This window comes from Octodon degus, unplaced genomic scaffold (assembly GCF_000260255.1).
Source record: "Octodon degus isolate 3935 unplaced genomic scaffold, OctDeg1.0 scaffold00191, whole genome shotgun sequence".
NCBI lineage: Eukaryota > Metazoa > Chordata > Mammalia > Rodentia > Octodontidae > Octodon > Octodon degus.
The window spans coordinates 4199512-4205660 of record NW_004524767.1 but is presented as its reverse complement, the minus strand read 5'-3'; positions in this window follow the sequence as shown (position 1 = coordinate 4205660).

Genomic DNA, 6149 nt, shown 5'->3' with positions numbered 1-6149 from the left:
TTTTTTTGCGGAACTGAGGATTGAACTCAGATACTTGCATTTGCCAGTCAAGCGCTTATCCTACTGAGCCATCTCCCCAGCCTTACTTTATTCTATTTTAAAGTATAAAAAGAAAAACAAAAGCAAAGACTGTTAAGACAGAAACACAGTAACAATGACAGTGTATATGGTACGGAATTTCAAAACAAGAATAAAAAATTAACAGTGGTTGTTATATTATGTATTTTTATCATCAAATCTGTTACTCAGATTAACAGATACAGGTATGCAAGATTGATCAAGTAATTAAACATTAATGTTTGCTTTCAATAAATCTTTTTTTCTGTCCTTTTTACTTTTAATTTATTTTAAAGGGAGTATAATACTAATTGATAAGGCATTAAAAATGGCACACATTTAGAACACGAAGAGCAGTATTCAACCATGGTTTTTGTATTGCACGATGCTGTTTTTGATGTAGTTGCTCACATTACGGATATTATTAGCATACAGAGTTAGTCAAAGTGAAAATTTTAAATTTTAACTGCTACTTTCAAAAACTGATGGAAATTATTACTACAATCATCTCAGCTCTCCTGGATATATACTTGATTTCCCCCCACTTTCTTTTTTGTCCATCTTTTCTCCTTTCCCTAATCTTTGTTATTTATTCCTTATGTTCAGTTTCTTTAGAATTGAAATCATCATACTTCAGTGATATATGTGAGCCCATGTTTAATGAAGCACAATTTGTCATAGCTAAATCTTTGAAAGAACCAAAATGCCCATCACCTGAGAAATGGATAAAAAAGATTTCTTATTTTTATACAATGGAGTATTATTCAACTATAAAGACAAACTTAGGGCCTTTATAGGTAAGTGGATACAGCCAGACGCTATACTCTTAAGTGAAATAAATCAGACTCACATGTGTAAATGTTGTATTTTCTCCCTAGTGTAAGAGCCTGAAAAAATAAAGTCTGCCCCTAGCTTTATTAGTTGAAGAGATGAGCCTATGTGCACATAGAGCTTGTCCATATGGAGGAATCCTTGGTGCAAAACCAAACCTGAGCCAAGGCAATTGATATGTCTAAATACTATGTCCGGGGCTGGTGAGATGGCTCAGTGGTCTAAAGCACCTACTTAGAACAAACTTAGCAAAGCACAGGGACCACAGTTCAATCCCCCAGCACCACATGCCAGCCAGCCCCGCCCCCTGGTGGGCTGAGCAGGCCACACACACAAGCACACACACTAAATAAATAAATAAATAAATAAAATTAAAAAAAAAATACTATGTCCACTACTGAGGAAGGACCAACCACGCTCTGAGCAGGACGGGCAGAAAACACAAATTGTCCTCCTCTATTTGTTAAGAAACAGTGAGTGCTCACAGATAGCTTCCTAACGACCATTCCTACTCCATCTTTCCCTAAGGAATCTTTTTACTCACATATATTTAAAATTCAGAAGAGTATATTTCAATTTTTTTTTTTTTTTTTTGACAGAACCGGGCATTGAACTCAAGCCCCTGCACTTGCCAGGGAGGCGCTTATTCCACAGAGCCATCTCCCCTATATTTCAATTTGAATGTGTATTGTTTCATTATTCAAATTATTTTATTGCTTAATAATAGAGAAATATAGTAGGTTTATTTTAGGCAGTAAATCCCAAGTTTTCTTCCATTCTTTTGTCTTGCCATGCTTTCTCTGTCTATATACTTATAGTATTTGCAACATAGGAACTTAAACTTGCACTGCTAAGGTGGAGGCTTATAAACATTTAGCTATCATGTAGTACAAGATTCTAAGCTCTTCTTCATATCATCATATAGTGATATTCACTGAAGACATTGTTGTGAGATTCTTAAACAGATGAGAAACTACCAAAGTGGATCAATTCCATTTGACCAGGTCTTCAAGCAATGGCAGAAGATCCATTAAGGAAAGACAAAGCACAAAGCACTAAATTTCTAAAATTATATAGCACAACAGCAACTATAGACTTCTTGTCACCCAATCCACAAGGGATTATTTACTATCCCAGGCAGTGGTCTTGCAATATATGTACATTGTGCTGTTTAAATCTAACTTAGAAATTGGCGGATTTCCTGTGTTAGTTTTATCATACTGTTATAATAAGTTACCACACAGTTGATAACTTAAAATAATGTGACTTTATTCTCTTACATTCCTGAAAGACAGAAATATGAAATAAATTCCATTTAGGTTAAAATAGAGATGTAAGAATAGGTATTTCTCTTTGGAAGATGGGAGGGTATATCTAGTTCCTTAAATCGTTCATCTTTTCCATGACTGTGGACTCCTCCTTCTTTTTGATGTGTAGCAATTAAATTTTTACTTCTTTTATGACATTTACTTCTCAAATTCTGCAGTCTAATCACTTTCTGCCTCTTGCTTACAGTAACACATGATTATAAGGAAGGCTAACAGAGACAAATACAGGTAATCCCCCCATCCCAGTATCCTTACTGAGTCAGTCTCATTTAGTCAATAAATTAAGCACATCTTCAAAATCCCTCTTGCCATGAAAAGTAACATTTATAGATTCTGAGTTTTAAGAAAATGGTGATTAAGATAATTTAACCAACTTGACTCATTTGGGAACCACTGAAGGGACTGGAGGAGCGCTTCTGAGAGGGTCTAAGAGCAGGAACATTGGGTACTGTGTTGGCAACTGGCTCCTTTCTCTTAGTGCTGCTCCCCTGCTCTTCTTCCAGCCCACTGTGAGAAGAAGCCTTCCCTCTGCCGAGACACTCCTGCTGATCGTGGGGGACCCACTTAAACTGTGAGGCAAACTCTCCCTCTAGTCCTTCAAGGTTCCGAAGCCAGGCGTTATATTCCAGGGATGGAAAAGCTGATACTGAGTGTGAGTTATCTATGAGGACACATGACCATGCAGCTCTAAAGCCACTGGCGGTGGTCTGTGGAAGGTGTGGGCCTAAATCTGGAGTGTTGTAAGCGGTGCTTGATGGAGGACAACAGACCACTCAAGACCAGAATGTTAAGGATGCAAAAGGCGAATGTTAGACTCCTCAAGTTTCAGCAGGGATTGAGAACTCTTTGGCAAGTGGACTGCTAGCTATGTATATTTCATTCCAGAAAAATGTGGCTATATCTTGTGCATGACCTGAGACTTGGCAGGAGACTGAGATGAAGGGTGGTGAGCTATGTGATTTGGCAGATGAAATTCTAAGGCTGCTCAACATTCAGGCTGCAGCATGAGTATCACTGCCTGTTCTTTGCCTGATTTATAATCAGAATTGGAGGAAAAAGGCAGAACAGAAAAACCCAAAAAACTTAAATTTTGTGCTCAAGAGAATCATGTATAAAGCTATATACGAAGGAGGTATGGTTGCGTCACTATTAAAAAACCATGTCTTTTTCACAGGAAAAAGAAGAAAGGTGTATTTAGTGCATTTCATAAATCATTAAAATTCTGCGCACTTCAGGCTGAAGGTTACAAAACTGTCAACCTTTGATTTCAGAAGAAATTCCCTGGGATCACTGCTCAACAAAGGTCTCCTAAGAAGTCGATTCCCTGGGATTCATTTTACTAAGCTCCTCCATCCAAGTCCATAGAAACTGCTACATCCATGGTCCAAGAGGGCCTGGCCACTGCTCCCATGGACAGCAGACTGTGATATCATCCTCATGATGCTGACTCAATGCAGCATGTGGAATGTAGGGGTTGCGGGATAGTGGAGGCTTCTACCCACACATCACGGGAAGGTCTAAGAGGCCCAGTAAGAAACTCCTGAAAGGGCAGCTTATGAAGCCAAAGGTGCAGTGGGGACCCAAGGAAGGCAACAATGCCAGCTATGTGGGAGATTTGTCATCAAAGCTGCAAGTTGTAAATTAATCCAGTCCAAGAGAGTCCTTACAGGCTACAACCTGCAAGGCCATAGGGGTGGGGGTTCCTCAAGTCCTCTGGAAATTATAGCTTGCCACTGTCTGCCTTGAATGTCACAGATAGAGCTACAGGTCTTAATGCTTGCCCTGATGGATTTTGGTTTTGCTTTGTTTCAATTTCTTTCTATTTCATTGTTCATTCCCTTCTAAATGGGAATATTTGCTTGTGGCATTGTGCCTCTGGATTATGATATTCATTTTTATTTTTATAGTTTCACAGCTAAGAGTTTGCCTTGAATCTGCAAAGAGACTTTGACTTCTTTAAAAAAAAATCTGAATCTTTCAAGCCTCTGGTGAAGGAATTACTCTATTTTTGGTTGTAAACAGGATAGTCATTAGCTATTAAGTGGAATAACTAATGTATTATTGTTTTATTTGGATATCAGGTAATTTTAAAGAGAAGTGTTGAGTACCAGATGGAAAAGGGAGAAATGTTCTGGATAAGCTAATTTTTTACTCATTTGGCTCAGTAACAGTTGAATAAAGCACACTTTTATGTAAACCCAAGTGAGTCATAGAGGTGTGGTTTTGGGTATTACATTTATCCTTCAAGCCTTCACTTGTGCTACTCCTCTGCTTTGCTTCCCACCTCCTCCAAAGTTATCATCTTTGCTCTACCAGGCCCTTCCACTATGAATTTTCCGTCTTGGAGCCAGGTAACCACAGGTCAAAACCCCTAAAACTACAAGACACATTGAAACTCTCCTTTAAGCAGTAGGTGTCAGAATCATGGCCCAGTGCAGGGAGGGCTAACACAAGGCCTTGGGTTTCATTGGTGCTCATTGCTTGCGTTCTAATGTAAGTACTGTCATTTAGCTCAGTCTCAAGATTTAAAAAGGAGGGGAAGTGTTAAACAGGAAAAACTCTCATGTGCCAAAAGGCAGACTCAGGACTGAAGCTAATATGACTCCAAACTTGTATTTTTAATCATAAAACTCTTAGTAGCATAATTATCTTATTGCTTCAATATCACTGAAAATTTCAAATTGAAAATATAGGAAGAATTTTCTGTTGTAGACATTATTCCTTTAGCCTGTAAGACAATATATAGTGTAGCTTGTAAATACTTGACTTAGAAGAGTAATATTTGTGGCTCAGGATCAGAACTTAAGTGAGGGAAATTATTATTGATAGCATCATCAGGATTTTATGAATGATATTACTTTAATCCTTTTCAAGAATAAAATGATGTGCTAAACTGCTTTTAAAAATGAGGTGCATTTGGTCTTTAGATTCTATGAAAATGTCATTTGCAATATACAGTGACATGCTAATATGTTCAATGTTCTATGGTCTGTGGACAGATGAAAACAATGTTAAACTACAAACTGTAATGTTGGCTTAATGCCAGCCAATGCAGGGAAAGCAAGTCAGTTTTAGAAGTAGAACTGATATGACATTTAAAGATTCATTAATTCTTCTCAGGAAAGAAACATTATGTGTATTCCAAAACAGACTCTGGGGAAAAATTTTATTTTATTTGCATAGTAATTGATTACATACATTACTTCAGAGTAGATTCCCTAAGGAAAAGCTGGAAATATATGACTGTTCCATGTGGGTGATTGAGCGAGTACTCGAGAAAAAGTAAAAAACAACACAGGAGGAGGAAACCATGCATCTTGGAAGACAATGGCAATGGCTAGAGTTGTTAAAAAAAAAAAAAGCATGAGGTACTTCTGAGGTTGTCACTAGAGCCAGCAGGAGCTGGCTCATTGTCACCTTTGCTAGTCAGTTGGCAGCTGCAGGCTGTGTCTGAGATGGGGCTGGAAGCGTGCAGTTTACTCAAAATCCAGGTCCCACTCAGCACTCAGCAGAGGCAGGCACAGAGATGGAGTCTTCTATAAAGGCCAAAGATCAGGCACTCATGGTAACACTGTGGTTGCCCACAGTGTCCTCTGTGCATCTCTTGCCACATCCCATGCATCTTTTGTTTTTGAAATAGAACACCATTAAATTATTACGGTTGCCAGTCCTAGCCCAGGTCCAGTGAGTGTGTGGAGAGCTTCCTGCTACACTGCGCCAGAGGGACCAGTCCCAGCCCAGGCGGCAGCGTGGGCCGGACCCTCTCCCCCCCCCTCGGGCCGCCCACCACCACTCCGCCGTACCTCCCCCAGCCCTCCCGCCCAGTAGGAATTTCTGCAGAGTTCCGGGAACCCCCAGACCCAGTCCTAGCCCAGGTCCGCAGCAGGAAGGAGCTGAACAGCAGCCAGACCTAAGCCAGACTCAGCTAGATAA